This window comes from Ambystoma mexicanum, chromosome 5p, assembly GCF_040938575.1.
Source record: "Ambystoma mexicanum isolate Mex_15411 chromosome 5p, UKY_AmexF1_1, whole genome shotgun sequence".
Lineage (NCBI taxonomy): Eukaryota > Metazoa > Chordata > Amphibia > Caudata > Ambystomatidae > Ambystoma > Ambystoma mexicanum.
Window position 1 is genome coordinate 57,549,776 of NC_090930.1, and position 20,936 is coordinate 57,570,711.

General features: G+C 46.3%; 1 protein-coding gene across 1 annotated transcript in view; it reads left to right on the plus strand.

Moving 5' to 3' along the window:
- Positions 1–20,936, plus strand: part of TEX11 (testis expressed 11) — a 3,096,519-nt gene that overhangs the window by 2,846,958 nt on the left and 228,625 nt on the right. The window lies entirely within an intron of this gene.

The window sequence follows — 20,936 nt, forward strand, 5'->3', positions numbered from 1 at the left end:
AGGAAGGGCAAAGTGACAAATAGTGCCAATGGGGGTTCCTGGATGCTTGCATAAAATAAAAGAGCTTTTCCCGATCTTAATATTTAGAGAAATATATCTGCAATAAAATGGTCCTATGCTTGAATCACTAAGTACAAAATGTACACAGGGCTTCATGCTCATTTAATTTTTCACAACATTCCCCCTAACATTAAAGCGTTTGGAACTATGAACCATATATCATCATTTGGACATCAAAGGATTTAGTTGTGAGATAAAATGATTCCTGCTTCTTGTTTCCAGATATAATGCTTCTTCCATGGATTGCTTTCTTTTCTCCCGCAGATTCCTCATCAGATAGATCTCCTCATCCAGCTCTTCTGCTCGGAAAAAACTTTGACAGGGGGCGTAGTGTACCTTACTCAGCTGTCGTTCGTCGATCCGACTTTCTCCGTGGTCGATCGTTGGCTCCAGCTGTGACATTGGGCGCCGTATATATACTGTGTCACTACGCCCCGTACCTAAGTTCCTTTTTTACGGGTGCTCGGCACGTTGCTCTTGAGGAACATAGCAAATGTTCTTATAGTCTTTGACGCCATTCGATAATTTTATCATCAAATCTTGTGTGTTTTATCTTTCTGCAAGCTCCCATGTCCACAACACGGATTTCGGGGTTCAAGCGATGCACTGACTGCAGCTCCAAGATCTGGGTGACAGACCTACATGACATCTATGTGTGATGCCTCGGCACGGGTCACGACACAGAGGGGTGTGCATTGTGTGGAAAAATGAATCCGAAATCTCTTCGGCAGCCGGCAGCCAAACTTGTGGTGGGACGACTGCTGTCAAAGTTACTGGTGCGAGAGGAGGAAATTGGAACGGTTACTTAGCATACATCAGCCTGATCTTATAGCTCTGCAGGAGACGCATATTAAATATCAGGATCGACAAAAATTAAAACTAAAGCAATACCAGATATTTAGGCAGGCTAACGCAAAGGGGAACAAAAAAAGGTAGCAGGCGCCCCTCTCTCGAAAGAACATGGCATGATAACCTGTTCAGTGGTTTTTAACCACTTTGAGAGTTCGCAGCCATCTGCTTTTTGCTCACTGTACCTTTCACAGATGGGAAATATTCATTTGCATATCAGTCTTTGTCCCGCCCACATGGGCAGTGCAGCACTGAAATGCTATGACAATTCCTTTCTGAACAAGAGTACCAACCGCAACCCCATACACGTGTTTCAACCTTGTTGGGCCTCATCAGTGAGGTGAAGCTAACTGATGAGGCCCAACAAGGCTGTTCAGAGAGGAATTGCCATAGCATTTCAGTGCTGGACTGCCCATGTGGGCGGGACAAAGACTGATATGCAAATGGATATTTCCCATCTGTGAAAGGTACAGTGAGCAAAAAGCGTGTGCTGCAAACTCTCATCTCAGAACTGGTTATCATGCCATGTTCTTTCTGGAGAGGAGCGCCTGCTACGTTTTTTGAAATATTTGCAAGGAACTTGGGGTTGGTCACCCTAAGTTACCTGGGGCAACCAGACGTGGACTCCCTGCTCACTGTGCTCAGAGAGGCGCAGCTTCACCTCATTAATGAGGCCCAACAAGGCTGAAACACGTGTATGGAGTTGCTGTTGGTACTCTTGTTCAGAGAGGAATTGCCATAGCATTTCAGTGCTGGACTGCCCATGTGGGCAGGACAAAGACTGATATGCAAGTGGATATTTCCCATCTGTGAAAGGTACAGTGAGCAAAAAGTGTGTGCTGCAAACTCTCATCTCAGAACTGGTTGTCATGCCATGTTCTTTCTGGAGAGGAGCGCCTGCTACCTTTTTTGAAATAACGCAAAGGGGAAGCAGATTACAAAAGTGGGCTCCCAACATTCATCCGACCTATGAAGCATGTGTTAGTTGAGGCTTTTGCTGCCACCTTCTCCCCCCCCACTCCTCCTCTGGCTGACTCACACCGGACACAACCCTGTCCTTTCTCTACTCTTCTATTTCTGATACTCTTCATGCTCTTGACCCTGTCATGAGGATCCACTTGCCAAAGCCAAGTGCAATTCCTTGTATGACTCCGACCTAATTACACTTAAACGTAAGTGTAGGGCGGCTTAGAGGAAATGGAGGACTTCTTGTTCATCCTCTGACAAACTGGCCTGGGGCCTGCTCCAAAGGCAATACCGACTCTCTGTCCGCACCAAGAAGAGAGTCCACATTCAAGCCTGTGTCTCTGCAGCATCTAACAACTCGGACAAACTCTTTAAAATCTGCAAGGAGCTTGCCAACCCTGCTGCACTCTCAACCCTCCTCTTGCCTCTGAGGCTCTCTGCAATGCCCTTTATCTCAAAAAGCAGAACATCCTGTCCACCCTCTCCTCCCCTCCCCTCCTATTTCCTCTCAGTCTGTGCTTGCTGACCCCCCTTTAATGAACCCCTCCACCCTCCTTCTCTTCCTTTCCTCTTTTCTCCCCGATGAGGTTGCTAGACAAGTCTGATCTATGAAAGCCTCATCAACACAGGTTCATCCTTGTTCCTCTAAAACCATCAAGGACCACATTGACACCCTCAGTCCGGCCCTTGCTGATTTTTGCAACCACTCCTTTGCATCAGGATCCTTTCCCTACCCTCTGAAACACTCCCTTGTGCATCCTCTTCTCAAGAAACCCACAGCTGATCCTTCCTGTCTGGCTAACTATCGCCCAATTTCCATTACTCCCTTTTTGGGCAAACTCCTGGAAAAGCTGGCCATCTCTCAGCTTAACCTTCATTCTGATTCTGTGGGATGTCTCCATGACCACCAGTCTGGCTTCAGAGCGGCCAGAAGCACGGAAACTGCTCTCCGGAACATCCGTGAAGATCTTCTCTCCAACCTTGACTCCAAGGATCTTCCGTCTGCCTCTTTCCCCTCTGACCGACCCTCCCAGGTACAACTTGGGTCCTTCCTATCATCTGTCTTCCTCTCTACCTGTGGTGTTCGCCAGGGGTCTAACCTCTCGCCCTGGCTTTTCAAACAATACCTGGCAACTCTCGGCCACTGTATTGCCATTTTCTGCACAAATTTCCAGTGCTACGCTGATGACACTCAACTCATTTTCAGGCTGCCCTCGGCCACCTCCTCTCTCTCTCTCTCTCTCATCTCTGATAGCCTAACTGCCATTCAAGATTGGTGTGCCACCAATGATCTTTGTCTGAATGCCAGCAAGACAGAGATCCTCCTCATCAGCACACCTTCACAATCCTTTCCCCTCACTCTCTGGCCTGCCTCCCTTGGCCTTCCTCCTACCCCCACCTACGAGGATAAGAACCTCAGGGTCATCTTTGACTCCACACTTTCCTTCTCCTCCCACATCTCTGAGGTCTGTAAAAAATCTAACTTCCTACTGCACCTCCTCAGAGGTACCCTGCCTTTCCTCTCCTTCCCTCAGAAGCTCACTGTCTCCCAAGCTCTGGTTCTCTCTAGGTTAGACTATTGTAATAGCCTCTTTCTAAATCTACCTGCCTCTACTCTCCGCCCTATGTAACTGATCCAGAACAGGACTGCAAGACTTGTTCTTGGCCTCAAGCCCTGGGATCCCATCTATCCAGCTCTGAAATCTCTCCATTGGCTCCGAGTGGATGCAAGGATCAAATTCAAAACCCTCTGCATTGTCCACAAGGCTTTCTGGGGCCTGGGTCCAAAATACCTTCAGCTATCCTTCCGCAAATACCTCCCCTCTCAAGCTCTTCGCTCCTCTACCTCTTACTCCCTCAGGGTTAGTCGTTTTTCAAAGGAACGAGCTGGGGGTAGATCTCTGTCTTTGGCTGGAGCCTCACTCTGGAATAGCCTCCCTGCTACTCTAAAACTTGAGGAGAACCATCTCCAGTTCCGGGAGCACCTCAAGACCCTCCTCTTTGCTTCTGCCTTCGCTCCCCCTCTCTCCTGCTGATCTGCTCTTTCTTAGCACTGTGCACCTGGCCACCATCTGTCCCCTGGGCCCTGTGCCCAGGAACCTGCTCACCCTGCCACCTTCCTGCACTTCCTCCTGGCCACTCCTTGCACTGGGAACTTGTATCTGTACCTATACAGTCCCCCCACCGCCCCATTTTTCTTCTTTTCTGCACTTATCAGACTTACCCAGTCTGCTGCCATAAACACAGCACTTGCCACTTGCTGGTTGCACTACCACTGTTTATTGCCTCTATTATCTATTTATTTGTATGTATTATTATTTATCTGTTTTCCGCTGCTCCGCACTTTCCACTCTCCCCCTTCCATGCACGTTTCCCCTTTCCCTTTCCCATGCACTTGCGTGTTCTCAATGTCACTGGGCCTAGTAAGATTGTTGTTGTGATCTCCCCTGTTCCCCTCCCTAGCCTTTTCGCGCTCTGAAACACTTGTGTACGAGCGTGATACAAATAAAATCTCATATCATATCATTAACAACTAATTGAATAGTTAGACAGAAAAGTAACACCGCCACATACATGCAAAGAATCTAAAGCCGTTGAGGGGGGGGGGGGCTATATATAGCATTACCTCTTTTATACAGTTTTCCTGAGGAGGTATACATCCTTCCAGACTAGAGTACATATCGAAAAACATTTTCCTGGATAGATTATTTTTGGGCTTTGATTAGACTGATAGGAAGAGTGACACAAATTGAAACACACACAAACACCATCTCAGACCATGCCCCTCTGACCATGGACCTTAACTTCCCTGAAGTTGTTCCCACACTCTGGAGCTCAACGTTTCTAAATGAATATCAGATCTGAATGAATATCAGATCTGATTATTTGGGAAAAATCTTTTGATTCTGATCTCGATGGGAAAGCGAGTTTAGATGTGGTTTGGAATTAGAGTTGGAGTCTGAAGTAAAAGATATCCTAAAACAAATGGAACTAGGCACATCCCCGAGTCTTCAAAGGCGATATCGAAATGCTAAGGGTACATTGGATTTAATTTGAACTAAGCAGGCAGAAAAAGCCTATTGTATTTAAAGCAGAGGATACACGTTAATTCAAATAAAGCAGATAGAATGTTAACTAGACAGTTAAAACAGAAATTAGCATCCCAGACAATTCAAGGGGTGGAAGATACAATGGGAAAGAAAGTAACGATGACGGAAGACATTATAGCACAGTTCCGAGCATTTTACTCTACTTTATATAAGTCAGATTCCCCTGATCAGATAGCACAAATAAATTACTTGCAATCAATCCAATTGGAGAAAATTTCGGAAGAGGATAGAGTAAATCTAGATAATGACATCACCCGAGAAGAAGTATTATCAGTCATAACTAACCTTCTAATAAATAATGCGCCGGGACTGGATGGGTACATTGCCTCCTTTTATAAAAGGTTGCGAGCAATCTTATCCCCCAAGCTAACATATCTTTATAATTCCTTTATTAGGAGTGGCAAAATAACAGCTTCAATGGAAGAGGCTAAAATAATTCTGATTCCGAAGCCAGGGAAGGATCTAGCTAAATGCGGTTCACATTGCCCGATTGCCCTCATGAACATTGACGCAAAAATATATTTAAAAAATGATTGCAACCCGACTGGAGGATTTTTTGCCTCATCTCATCCATCCCGACCAGATGGAATTTATAAAAGAGCGACAAACCCACAACAACATACAGCGAATCTGTCATTTAATTGAAAAGGTGGCTAAAAAGCAGGACGCAGCGGTTCTGGTGTTATAGATGCAGAAAAAGCTTTTGACCGTGTGGAGTGCGCCTTCCTTTTTTGACACCTTTCGGGCCATGGGGTTTGATCCCAAAAATGTAGCGATGGTAAAGGCTAATTATGTGCATCCCTCTGCTAGACTGCATATAATTGGTTAACTTTCCCAAAAGGTTTCTCTTTGCAGGGGTACGAAACTGTCCCCTTCCTCCTCTTCTTTATGCATTGCACTTAGAATATTACTATCACTGCTTCGACAATCGGAACAAATAGAAGGAATATCCTTTGGGGGAGAGACTCAGAAGCTGATGGCATATTGTTTGTTTATTATTTTAATGCGCACAGGACCCAGAGATATCAAGTCGCAGCAGTTACAGGATAATACGAAGCTTAGTTACAGGGGGTCAGTTGTGAAACATACATTACATGACAAGATACATTTACAGAAATTACAGGCATTATGTGCAATGTTATAGTTATCCTCAAGGGGTAGCATATAATAAGTCTTGGATGTGAAATACAGTTCTTTCAAATAGCAGGATTTGCAATATTTACAATATTTACAACTGTTGTATGCTCAGGCAGCAGATAAGGTAGCAGGATAGGCGTTATTAAATACAGTTCAGTTGAAATCAAGTAATTTAATAGTCATTAGCTTTCAGCAACAGGATGGTGTTGGTTCTAAAGTTGAAGTAGGGTTGGTCTGTTCTCAGAGTAGAGGGCAGGGAATTCCATAATTTAGCCACTTTAACTGGGAACTTTTGCCTCTGATCGTGGTTAATTTGTATTTGGGGATGGTCAGGCAGTCCCTGTTTACGGATCTGGTAGGTCTTATGGAAGTCTGTTTATGAAATCTCTCAGAAAGGTAGATGGGTGCGGCATTATTGAGAGATTTGCAGGTGAGTGACAAGGATTTTAGAAGAATCTTGTCATTGGTTCGGAGCCAATTATTCTGTCGTCTATCTTCAGAGATGTGGTTGCTTTTGGAGATGCCTAGTGCCGCTCTTAGGGCATTATTTTGTAGGATTTGAATTCTTCTAATGATGGATTTGTTGGAGCCTATGTACAAGGCGTCCAAGCGGGACAGGATGAGTGCTATGGCCAGGATGGTACAACTGTTCTTGGAGAGAAATGGCTTACCTCTCTTATAAGTTTGCACGTGTAGGCTGTAGAGGACGCTAGCGTGTTGACCAGTTTGGCAAATGAGAGCGTGGAGTCAAGATAAAAACCTAGTGTTTTTACCACCTGTGCTACCTTAATGCAGTTACCATCTATTATGAATGAGGAGTAGATGGGTCCCAGTTTTTTTTAGATTGGTGTGGGTGCCCAGGATCATGAGTTCTGTTTGATCATCATTCAGGCATAGACCATGTGTGGCCATACATGCCTGGATGATGATGTACACTCTGTTCACCAAGGCCAAATCCTTGTCATAATCCCCTGAAAGTGAGAGGAGAATCTGAGTATCATCTGCATAGTCAGTGTAGGTGATACCAAGATGGTCCAGATCGTCGAAAAGGGGCTTGGTGAATATGTTGTACAGTGTAGGTGAGATGCAAGATAACCTGTGGGACATCACACGTGATGGGTATGGGGTCTGCAGCTGCGGAGGGTCGAGAAAACCCTCATGGTTCTGCCACTTAAGAAGGACCTAATCCAGGTTACGGCGTCCTTAGAGAAGTGTGCATAATATTGTATCGTCCACCAAGTCGAACGCAGCTGAGAGGTCCAGCAGGATGAGCAAGACTGATTTGCCGTTATCTCTAAGTTTGTCGACCTGGGTCTTGAGATCAATGAGGGCAGTCTCTGTACCATGTTGTGGGCGGAATCCTGACTGTCTAGCACCTAGTAAGTGGTTTAGTTCCAGATATGTTTGAATTTGTGTATAGGCTACCTTCTCTAATATTTTTAGGAGAAAAGGGACTGTGGTGATTGGCCTGTAGTTGGTAGGTGTTGAGGGATCTAGTGTTGTTTTTTTTAAGAGTGGAAGTACCCATGATTGTTTGAGGTTCGTGGGTATAGTGCCGGTGGTAAAAGAAGCGTTAATGAGTTTGGATATGAAGGGTGATAGTTCTCGAACCGCATCCTTGATGAGCTGTGCCGGGCAGAGATCACCCTGACAGTTGGATGGTTTGAGCAACAGAATAATTCTTTCTACCTCAAGAACGGAGACTTTAGAGAAGTTGAATCGGGTAGGTTGGGCTTCAGCTGTGATCCTAGTAGTTTTGGGAGGTGTTGGGTTCGCTAAAGAGTTTTTCTTATGGGATATTTTATGTTGTAGAGTGCATATTTTGTTAGCCAGTCCAAGTTGGATGTTTGAACACCATTTTTTATCTTTGTTGCATGTATCTGGTATAGTGATTGGTGTCTCTAATTCTTTGAGAATCGTAAATAGTTCTTTCATATTGGAATTAGCTTGGGAGATTCAGGAGTCATTAGAAGCCCGCTTAGCTAGGCAAATTTCTTTTTTGTATAGGGATGAAAGTTTGGTCTGCTTTAATTTGTTTGTGTCCGAGGGTAGTAGTTTCCAGGCAGACTCGAAATTTCTTTTTTGTTGCCTTAGGTTTTTTAGGAAGGGTGTAAACCATTTGTTCAGGTGGCTTTTAGGTTTGCTTGGTCTGAGTTTAAGGGGGGCGATCTGGTCCAAGGAGGAAACCATAATTTTGTTGAACTCCTCAACCAGGATCTCTGGGTCGGCATTGTCGGGAAGTGCATTAATGGTGGGGAGTAAGGCAGGGATAAGCCTATCCGCTGTGATGCTCTTTTTATTTCTAGTAAGTGTGGGCGGAGACATGGGGGTGGAGTGGGTAGGGGTCTATCAGTGCAGAGTGTAAATGAGATAAGGCAGTGGTCGGTCCAGGCTAGCGGTGAGATAGAGAGGGTGTTAGCGTGACAATTGTGGTCTGCCACACAATCTAGTATGCTACCTTTGTTGTGGGTAGGGGTAGTACTTCTTTGAGTGAAGCCTAGTTCTGCTAGTATATTAGCAATTCCCAGGGCAGGCAAATCTGATGGGTCGTCAAAACCCAGATTGAAGTCTCGTAGTAATAGTGATTGCGTTGAGCTTTGAGGTTGTTTGCTAGGATCGTGTTAATATCATCCTCAAATGATCCGATTGGGCCTGGGGGGCGGTATATCAGGTGTATATTAAGTGTTTGAGAATTGTTCAGAGGTATTTTGACTGACAGTGCTTCGCACAATTGGAAATCGTGAGGGGGGCAGGTCTCATGGCGAGACTACTTTTGCAGATATTGGCAATACCTCCTCCTCTAGTTCCTTGTCTGTCTTGTCTAAAAATAGTGTAGGAGTCTGGGACTGCTAGCATGAGCATAGGGCCTGCTGCGGCGTGTAACCATGTCTCGGTGATGGTGAGGAAGTCTAGGTTATCCCTCAGAATCAGGTCTGCAATCTCAGTGGCATGTGCTACTAAAGATCTGGAGTTTATTAGAGCTCCTCTGATAGGCAGGCTGGTGGGGGCTGTAGTTGCTGTGTGAGGGGCTGGTTGGTCTCTAAGATTCATGTGTAAGGGTGTGCAGCCTTTTGACTTTGGAGGGTGGTTGTTTGCTGTCACGTGGTAGCTGACGTTTTGGGAGTGCTTTTCCCTATAGAGGTGAGTAGTGAACTTCTAGGTGGCTCATATATTTTAGCTAGTCTAGCGCTAAGGCGAGTGTTCCTAGATTCTGTAGAGCAAGGGTTAATCGGGATTTGGTATATATGGTTGTCCATTGCTGGAGGTTGATTGGTTGTCATAATTTTAAGAGAGTTAAGTGTAGTTACCGGTAAGTCTCTAGGGGCTTGTGTCTGGCGACTAACGGGGCAGAGTGTGAGACTAAATATGAACAGGGAAAAGCAGATAAGTTGCATGATGGCTTTGGCAGTGATCATACTGAGGCTAGGTGAATAAGTCACTTTAAGAGGCTGGTTCAGAGCTTCTAGTACAGGGCCGATACGGTGGTTTGACAGGATATAACTGTAGGCTACTAGCAAGAAGCTGTATAAGGCTGCAATACAGTGGTCAGACAAGATGTGGCTATATGCTAGGTATAGATGAAATACAAATCAGGGCTGCTAGGTACAAATAAAATACAAATCAGGGCTGCTAGGTACAAATGAGATGCAAGTCAGGGCTGCTAGGTACAAATGAAATACAAATCAGGGCTGCTAGGTACAAATGAATTACAAATCCGGGCTGCTAGGTACAAATGAGATGCAAGTCAGGGCTGCTAGGTACAAATGAGATGCAAGTCAGGGCTGCTAGGTACAGATGAGATGCAAGTCGGGGCTGCAGGGCAATGGTTAGGCAAGATACCCTATATGCTAGGCATAAGCATGGTGCAGTTTAGGGTATAGGAGCAAGGTCTGAAGTGCAGCAATTTTGGGCTAAATAGCTGGTGAGTAATGCATACATGCAGGTGTTTATTTATCCATAAGTACATATATGAGGGCGGGAGGGCAGACAGATAGTAAACAAGAGGGAAACACATATCTTATGCACCTTGTTAGCTGTGCCATATTAGGTTGCATTTCAGACCCTCTGAGCACATTTTCATACCTGATATTTGTCTCTGTGGCCTCTTAGGCAACCACTCATGTCAGTCAAGTGAAATGTCGCCTGTCTGCGGGTGCAGGAACCTGATTGACTGCACTTTCTCCGGATGAATCAACAGTGTTGGGGCCTTGCGCATTTGAGGTTGGCGGCTCTGGGTGTAAGTCAGTTGCTCGAGCCGAGAAGACTTTGTAGCGGTGTGCTTGGTGATATTTGGGCAGAGTAACGTGCCCTGCGGCCAAGGCGGCCTCGACAGGCACCGACAGGCTAGGGCCTTTTAAAGGCGGGCCTTTGAAATGGAGGGCCGGCTTTCGCCTTCCAGTTCTTCCAGCTGCATTAAAGGAGAACAAGCAGCCAATCGGGTTGCCAGTGGCTCCTCGGGCCGTTGCTGGGCAACTGGGGACGCTCTATTCAATGGCGATGGCCATCTTACGCATCTCCTTGTGCAAACACACTGTGCCACGGCAGAAGGATGCACAAAAGAAAGCACGGACTGTGCAAACAGGCGATCATTGGTCTAGGTAGTCAGCTGATGATATGCTCCTCAGGACCCGTAACCCAAGTAAGTATCTCATTACCTGTGGCCCCTGCCCAACTGGAAAAGTTTGTTAGAGTGGCCGGTCTTAAAATCAACATCACATAGTCCGAAATTTTTCATATGGGCCTTAAACATGGCGAATTATCTAAAACAATGAAAAAGACACAGCTTCGATGGATGCCAAAGAGCATCTCGGTCTTGGGGGTAAACATTACACACTCACTCTGGGAATTATACTCTGCCAACTTCTGCCCCCTATTAGACGATATTCAGAAGCTTGTCCAGTCCTGGAGCCCTTTAATGTTTTTGTGGCTTGGGCGGATAAACTCAATTAAAATAGTGATCTTACCTAAGGCGTTGTACTTGTTTCAGGCTCTCCCGATCCGAATCCCAGCTTCCTTTTTCCAAACGCTGCATAAAATAATGTCGAAGTATATATGGAAAAATAAACACCCCCCATAATGCACTAAAAACATTAATGCTTCCTCCAAATAGTGGAATGGTGGGTTTTTCCTAATTTAGATATTATTATCGAGCGGCAAAGCTGCAAGTTATTAAGAATTGATTTAGAGAAGACACAAATAAAAGGTGCAAACAGATGGAAAGAGCTATAGTGGGTCCTAGAATGGGAGAGAAATTATGGCTACCTAGATCTGATAGACCTCGGAACATACATCATAGTGTGATTACTGGGGTGGTGGAGTATACATGGGATCAGGCGGTCCGCCAACATGGCTTTACTTCATTTCCCTCCCCTCTCACCCCTTTGTTTGCCAATCCTCAGTTCGCTCCAGGAAACTCTGCTAGCTCCTTCCCCGAATGGAAAAGGGAGGGATGTATAATTTTCTGGGATATGTTTCTCGACCAAGAGATTCCGGGCCTGATTCACAGAAGCGTTTTGTAATAGCGCAATCGAATAGGAAAACGTTCTGTGAATTAGGTCCTAAGTCTTTTGCTTTATGTAAAGAGGAGTTGGCTCTTCAAGAGAGACACCGCTTCCAATACTTTCAAGTCTGCCACTGGCTGATGGTCCAACCCAACAAGTCGGCAGCGTTAAGACCACTTACACCATTTGAGCAATTTGTAACCTCTAGCTTGGGGATAAACATTTGATCTCCAGATTATATAAGCTTTTTCCTGATGCACCACCACCAAGTGCTCTTACATTTCAACTGGCTTGGGCAAAGACCTTGGGGGTACATGCCTACAGAGGAATCATGGTCCCGGTTATGGTTAGATTTTCAGAGAATGACAAGATCTATGCAGATCAGGGAATTTTGATTCAAATGAATATATCAATGGCACTAAACCCCTGAACAATTACATAAAATCCCTTCAGTCTCATGTTAGGGAGGTTTTGGGGGCAGAGGTATGCATATATGATATGGCATTCATAACGCGCATATACACAAGTTTTTCAATGGTGGCCATACCCTAAGTTGTCTCAATTCTGGGAGGAGGTACAGGAAAATATGAGGGTAATGTTTGCTCTCAAGATAGAAAGATCTCTTGGGGAAAATTTTATGGACCTGGCACAACAAGATAATTAACAGTGGCCGAAATACAAGAAAAAGGCAATTTATATTATCCAACTGGCCGCATTACTGGTAATAGCCCAGAAATGGAAATCTACGGATCCTCGACACATAAAAGACTGGGTTCATAAGTTATGGAATTTCGTATCTTTGGAGTGGTTCACATATACAATTCAAGGGGAGCAGGCTAAATTCTCATTGGAATGGGCACTGATATAGAACTTTCTCCATGGAGACTTTATGGAACAATATTGTCTGCAGAACTTGTGAATATTGAATATACTTTGAACTTTGTGACAATCTTATATTTCTGTGTACATGGGAGGGTGGGTAAGGATTGAAGGGGGGCGGGGGAGCACCGAGGGTTTTTGGGGAAGAAGGGGAGGGGGACCTTGTTGTGTTTATTTTGGTTTGTATTATGTATATTTGAAAACAGAGGGGCCTACCCCTGAGAAGGATAATAGACATTACGCAAGACGAACAAGCAATCTCAGTCGCGGAGTCACTCATTTTCACTGTTCTCTCACAAAAAGAAGAGGCATCACAGACACTGACGCGACTCCGACTCTTCGTCGGAACGGGGTTAGTCATAGGCGGGTCTGACAACTCGACAAGAGTGGGAGGACTTTAAGATGCAAATGCTTGTGATGTTCGAGACGGCGGCTGTAGGTGCAGATGTGTTCCCGAAACAGCAGGACCCGGTGGATTCAACAGAGCTCAGTGACCACGACCCGAAAGTAGCACCGATACCGATGCCATTGGCATCAGGAGAGCCGTCAGGCTAGGCACCAAAGAAGGCGATCAAGCCTTCGATACCGGGACCTTCCCGGGAGCCTCAGTGCCCGATCCTTCTCGACGCACCCTCGGACCCAAGATTCGTCCGGCACCGACAGCCACCCCTACGATGCCGAAGGACAAGTCATTAACATTGAACATCAGCAATCGATCATTCATCCCGCTTTCCCAAACCGATTTATTTCGGTTCCATGGTGCAAATCTTCACAGCCAATGGAGGGGACGATCAGCGTGACGTCGACCCTATATATTCAGAGGCTGATAGAGTGGGTTACTTTGATGACCAAGTAGACCTCCTGGTCTTGGCACAGAGGCTGCATGATGCCAGTGGGCTTGATACATCCCCGGATGTTGAGCTGCAGCAGGCTCAGCCATACACTCATACCCATGCCAAATTCAGATCACTGGTAGACAGAATAGTCGACACTCTGGGGCTGAAAACGTCTGCAGCACCAGTACAAGGATATGAGTTTACTGTCATCTTGGACAAGTGTCCCATCACGGAGAGGAACATGCCTCTGAACCTAGCTATAGCTGACCCAGTCGCCTCCTTGTGGCAACGGTGCTGCTCTATCCCCCGTCAACTACACTTTGACCAGCAAGTCCAGGCCGGCGAGAGGGGGCTCGTCTTTGTTGGCCTCTCATCCTTCCCCAGAGGGGCTAGTTGTTTAGGTGGCCACGGTATCCACCAGGGCAGCTTCATCCACCTCAAACCTGCCTCCTGACAGGACATGGCCTGAAGGCTAGTGATGTTTTGTGTGGTTTTGATAAATATTCCTTTGGCCTTTGGAAGGCGGTTGAACATGCAGCCCAATACATCCCTGAAGGGGAGTTACGGGACGGCTTAATGCAATTGGTGATTGAGGAAGGAGGCCTGCAGATGGGCCTGGATGTGGCGGGCTGCATTGGCTGATCAATGGGGTCAGTCATTGTGCTTAGTAGACAGGACTAACTGCGCTCCTCAAGGTTTTCCCTGAATGTCCAGAATAGGTTGCTGGACATGCACTTTGATGGGAAATACCTTTTCGGTCCAAAGGCCGGTGACTCCCTAGAGACATTTAAGGAGTCAAAGCCAGCCTCAAAATCGCTCAGCCTAGCTGCGCAGCTAGGGGCAGGGGCTACAGGCGTTAAGTCCCCTGCGGCAGGAAGTCACAGCTCCCGCAGGCCAGGCAGGTGCAGAAGTGTTTCTCGCACTACGGAAAGGGCAGGGGGGCTTCCAGAGGCCAGCAAGAAGCGGCAGAAGAAATGGGGGTGGCTCCGCCCTCTAAGCCGCTTTGATTTCCTCTCCCACAACTCAACGGTTGGAGGACGGATGTTCGAGCATTGGCCCTAATGGCGGGTGATTACCTCTGACGCCTGGGGCTAGTGCAGTGGGGTTATTATCTGCCCTTCTTAAGAAAACCTTCAAGCAGACCCCCAACACCTCCTTGCCAACTGGAACAGGAGCTCCAGGAAAAACTGCAAGACCTGTTGTTGAAGGTTGCCATGGAAGAGGTATCGCCCGAGCAGAGAGGGTCGGGTGGTATTTCCTGGTACCCAAGAAAGGATGAGGGGCTCTGTCCCATCCTGGACCTCAGGGCCTTGAACAAGTTCCTGAGGAAAGATTCATTCCAGATGGTGACGTTGAGAGAGATTCTCCATGCTCTCAAACTACAGGACTGGCTGGTGTCCATAGATCTTCAGGATGCTTACTTCCATGTGCGGATACATCGGAAGCACAATAAATTCCTGAGGTTCCTCCTAGGGAACAAGCACGATCTGTTCAAAGTGCTTCCCTTTGGATTGACCTCCGCACCAAGGGTCTTCACCAAGCTCATGCGGTAGTCGCGGCTCACCTCAGGAGATCTGTTGTTGGTGGAGCAGGTCTTGTCTCACCTCAGGGACACCTGTTTACTACTCCACAGGCTGGGCTTCTCCCTGAACTTGCAGAAGTCCCACACAACACCAGTCCACAGGCTCCAGTTCATTAGGGCAGTCCTATACACTCAGGTAAGGAAGGCCATTCCGCCCGAGGAGAGAGTAGTCAGCATTGCACAGATGGTAACACTCTTCCAGAACCACGCCACTTTACCAGCATCTTCCTTCCTCCGTCTCTTAGGTCTCATGTGCTACTGTATTTTTCTAGTGTCAAAGGCGAGGCTGCGAATGAGATCATTACAATGGCTCCTGCGAGGTCAGTGGTCCCAGTAGCTTGGAACGTTCAAGGACATCCTCAGGGTGTCCAGGGCAATGATCAACGACCTTTGTTGGTGGGACAGCAGCAGCAATCTACTGGTGGGGGAACCCTTCTGGCCTCCATTACCTAAGGCCAGAATGGTCACAGATACATCCCTGAAGGGTTGGGGCACTCACTATGAGGATTTGCAGATGAATTGCCTTTGGTCAGCAATGGAAGCAATTTTGGCACATAAATAGACTGTAGTTCTGAGCGATCAGGTTAGTTGCAGAGAGGTGATGCAGCTGTGGTTCTGGCTGTTGGAGAACCTGATCTCGGTCTCAGCAGTTAATCTGGCAGGGACAGAGAACAGTTTTGTGGATGCTCTGTGCAGGCAGAGCACGGTCTCACACAAGTTGGAGGTGTGCCTGGAAGTCCTAGAGGAAGTCTTCTCTCTCCCGGAAGTGCATCTGTTTGCCATGGAGTCTAACAGGAAGTGGAGACAGTTTTGCTCGAGAGAATTCCCAGTGAACGGTGCGCTAGGGGAAGCGTTTCTGATGGATTGGACCTTCCCTCTCGACTACACCTTCCCTCCGATTCCCATCATTCCTTGGGTTCTCAAGAGGTTGAGGAGGTTTAGAGCAACCATGATCTTGATCGGCCCAGACCTGGTGAGGAGAACATGGTACTCGGACATTCGGGATCTGACCATCTGCTCACCTCTCTGTTTGCCTCGGCAACCTCGGCAACCGGATCTCCTAACCCAGTCGGAAGGTCAGGGGCTCCACCCAAACCCAGAATCCCTCAACCTACATGCGTGGCTCTTGAGAGGAGGAGATATGATGACTGGGACCTCTCGGAAAAGGTGCTCGAGGTGTTGCTGGCTGCATGCAGATCGTCTACAAGATCTCTGTACTCGTGCTGGCATAGAAGATTTGAGGCGTAATGCAGGGAACGCAAGATTAACCCTATCTCTTGCAGCACCACTACAGTGATAGAGTTCCTTCTGTCACTGGCCTCTTCAGGCCTTCAGGTCACCACAGTCAAAGGATACTTGGCAGCTTTTTCTATGTTCAAGAGGTCTCCGGATTAAGGGTTGTTTTTCATGATCCCAGTTATGGCCCATTTCCTGAAGGGCCTTGTAAATAAGTTTCCGCCTGTCCCTTTTGTTGTCCCGGGTTGAGCTTTGAAACTGCTTCTCACCTTCCTTATGACAGCTCCCTTTGAGCCCTTGCATTCGTGTACTTTGCTACTGTTCACGCTGAAAACAGCCTTTTTGGTTGCCATTACTTCCACCAGGCGGGTCAGTCAGCTGCATGCCCTTTGCTGTAAACCCCTATTTTTACATTTCTTTCGTAAAAAGGTTTTGCTAAAGGTGATACTGGGATTCCTTTCAAAGGTGGTTCCGGGTTCCATCTTTCTCAATCGATAGACCTGCCTATGATTTACCTACCTCTGTACCCCTCCAAGGAGGAGGAGCGCTTCCACTGTTTGGGCCCAAAAACGGCCTTAAGTTTCTATGTGGCAAGGATGGCAGAATATAGGAAATTAACCTAGTTGTTTGTTGCGTACTCCTTGTCCAGAAAAGGTCTGGCTGTCACCAAGTAGATGCTCTCGCGATGGATCATATTATGTATCGCTGAATGCTACCTGTCTGCAGGCAAGGAGTTAACTCCTGGCATCAGAGCTCACTCCACCAGAGCTGTCGCTGCATCTACAGCCCTGCAGAGGGGAGTTCTGATTAGGGACATCTGTTGGTGCAGCAACCTGGTCATCATTCCACACTTTCACACAGCACTACAGCCTTGATGTTGCCCGTGGGGCTGACCTTCACTTTGGTAGGGCAGTACTATGAAAAATGTTGTTGTGAGCTTTCTGCCCGCCTCCATTTTTCCACTTTTTTGGGAGTCATCTGATGAGGAATCTGCAGGAGAAAAGTAATCCACTGAAGGAGAAATTACTCACCGTATGTTCTTTCTATGGATTCTTCTCCCACAGATTCCTCATCACCCCTCCCATCCATCCCCGCTCAGAAAGCATTTGCAGTGGGTGCATGCCTTTTCTTGGGAGAGGGGAGACATAGTGATGGTCCTAGTTTTGGTTGCTTTCTGTCTAGCAAGCCGTATGATCTCTCTCTCTCTCTCTCTCTTTCACAAATCCTACATATCCCTGTGGGGATCCTTTTTGCTAACCTTCCATTGGCTATTTTACATCTTCTCTCGCTATGTTTCCTCTGCAGCGGCTGAACTTGGGAGATAGAAATGGGGGTAACTGAGTTGAGGGGCATAGTGACGCAATATATGTACGATGCCCAACGACACGCCTGGAGCCAGCAATCAAGCACCTAGCAAGACGGATCGACAATCGGCGGCCGAATCGAGGTCCACTAGGCCCCCTGTCAAAGATTTCTCTGAGCAGCAGAGCTGGAATGGATATCTATCTGATGAGGAATCTGCGGGAGAAGAATCCATAGAAAGAACATGACAGTGAATCATTTCTACTTCAAACTCACTCTGTTGGGGGCCTAAGAAGAAATTTTGAAGAAGAGGGGCAGTCATTGGGTATCAGGGTGAGGATGTCTGTGTGCATGCCCAGTCCCTAACACACAGACGTCCTCAGAGAATTATATATATATATATATATATAGGTCACACTAATACTGAAAAACAACACTTACAGGTAAGCAACTCATTCTTAGGACACCCACATGAGGTGACAAAAATCACACCTGTTCTGTGGTCTTCCCAGTGACAAAGGAGTCTTTTTCTGCTTAGAAATATATACAAGATAGCCATGTTGGAAACGTATTGGTACATGTGAGTGTATCTTACCGGTTTTCAGATAGTCCAATCAACCAGAAAGACTTGACCTCCCGAGGGTAGTATCAGTGGCAGAGCAGTGATGCTTAACCTCAGGAGGGAGGAGGTCTAGTAACAAAGTACAATTAGTCCACACAGTAAATAAAAGAAAATGCACATACTGGTATACAGAAAAATATACACTAAAGACCGACATTGAATGTCTAGGCCCCCTCAGGTTACATGTCACAAATAGTTCACAAATATATACCAATAGGTTCAAAGAAGTACTCAAATCGGACCTTACACATAGTTATAAAAACAGTAACTGTCAGTTAAGACACAGCCCACTCCCTGTACTGAACGATAAGCCACTATCTGGAGAGGGGCACTGTACATATCAAAAAAAGAGTTGGAAAGAGACACAGAGTATTATAATCATAAAGATTATGCCACCACTGAACACAGTCAGTCCTAGTATTCCTAGACCTCTAAGACACAGTATTTAATATAATACAAATGCATTCCTAACATTAAATGTGGGACCTAGAGGGAGGAAACCAAGAGTACACAAACGAACACATAACCAGAGGCCTTCTAAGTTAGATCCCATTAAGACTGACAGTACCAACAGCCCAATTCCAGCCCAAAACCCACTGGACTTAAGGGGGCAAGTGAGTCCCTCTAAAGTTACTTTAGGATGGTTCGAGTTAAGTTCTAAGCTTCTAGATAGGAATACGCTGGACAAAGTCAATAGGCACTTCCACTGGTATGGTAAGTACCAGTTCTATCCCATACATTCAGAGAAACAGAAATTGACCCCAGGGGATGCCAGAGCAGACCCTCTTGAAGTGCTATTGTGATTGATTTCAGACTCAGTAGCCTGCGGAAGATATGCAACCAAGCAGGATTTGGCCAATAGACGCCTATGGCAAAACACCATCAAAAGGGACCTGCAGAAACCTTTAACCACAGACCATGGGGACCCTGTAGGTACATTTCTCAAATATCCAACTGAACAAGCGTCCAGAGGTAGGTACTCATGGTAAGGGATCATGAAAAGATGGTTCAGGAAATATGGAACAATCTGGTGCAGCTCTTCTTTTGTTGATATGGTTTACAGGATCTGAACATTCAGGGACTTGAACCCCAGACAGCGACAGCATGGACAGATACAAAGAAGAATCATCTGTCTTCCCAAGAGTAAGACCCACCAGCCAGAAGTGGCAGCCAGGGCAGATGGCTCCTATAAGACAGAGGAACCCTTCCAAGCATGGTTTGATGGCTCAAAGTACAAATGAGGACAGCCAACCAGCAGAACACGGTCCCGCGAAAAAAGACAAAAGATGATGCGACCCAGGACAGTCCAAACAAACAGGAGAGGTGGGATATTGGGTGTCAGCAGCTCAGTGACAGCAGATTCCTACTCCAAGGCAGACGACCAAGGTGGCTAAATGGACATTTGGCAGTAAAGCAGCTCAGAGATGGTCCCAGCACAGACGTTCCAGTCCGGCCAACAAGGAGCAGTGCAATGGAAGGAGGAGTAGAGCAGTCCCAGAAGGATGTTCAGCAGCATAAATTCAAGCCAGACCTTACGTAAATAGACCCAAGGCCAGCCAGAATGTCCAAACTTAGTCTAAACAATCAGCAGCAGCTTTTCGGTGGCAATATCCTCCAGCAGGTAAGTAAACCTACAGAGTCCAACAGGAGACTCTGAAAAGTCATGCGGGACTGAGGGCAGGATGAGGGTCTCCCCTGGATAAACCTACACACTGATGCACTGGCAAAGGCCAAATCTGCCAATCACACAGAGGGGCGTTTATACAAAGTTTTGGTGGCTAGCCAATCAGGATGGCCTTGGAATCCGCCAAACACCCAGGTCCGTGCACAGACGATCTATTGGCATGTCTGGGGCCAGGGACTGGTCTAACCCAGTCCAAACCATTGCAGAGGTTGCAAGAGCTTAGATTGAGCCCATATTTACATAAAGTCCATTTTAGGGGGCCCAAGAAATAAAATTGCCAAAAGTAGGGGTTACAAAATAAATGAGTATCCCTATTGCTACCAATAAGGTACATTGCACTACTAAAACAATACATTGTCTTGCACCTTTGATGAAACCAAAATTACAGCTGCCACCAGACTACTCCCTAAAAGCAACATAGGGTAATATAAATACACTAAGGCTAAAAACAAAAACAAGGGGAAATGCAAAATAGCACAACGTTTAGGGGCTCCTAAACAGGGACAGCAGAACCCCAAAAACCTAACTCTGCCCTAACACTGAGTAAGGTGTAATTACTGACATTACAAGTGAATGTTGCCATATGGTGGTGGGTCTGTACTAATAGTATGAGCAGGGGGGAGTTGAAAAGGGATGACATTGTAGAGGCATTCTGTTAATTGATACTGGGGGACCTCAAAGTCACATATGGCCATTATTCACCACAAAGCTGGTGAATGCATGGAACTTTCTTTCTGCTTTAATTTTTAGGGTTTCCTGTTTTAGGGGTTTATTTGTATTTACTTCCAGGGGTGTTTTTCCAGTGTTTTAAAAAATTGAAAGGATCTTTGTTTATCAATGTTTCCCGTTTGGCCCCTTTGAACACTTGCTGTATAATAAAGATGAATGTGTTAATCCAGTAATATCTAACATTTCTACAAGTCAAATTATTGTAAATAATGCAATACGTTTTCAGGGACTCTTTGCCCATCCTTACGCCTTGTCTTCCCATGAAGACTTTGATTTGTGAATACGACCTGTCCACATTGTAGAGACTTCTATTTTTAGCGGATAAGGCATAGTCTGATAAAAGGATTTGCCCGGGGACACGCACTTTGGTGGAGATGAGGATTATTTTGGGTGCTCTACATTGCCACAGGAGGTTGCGGGATGACAGTGACACCAACAATGTG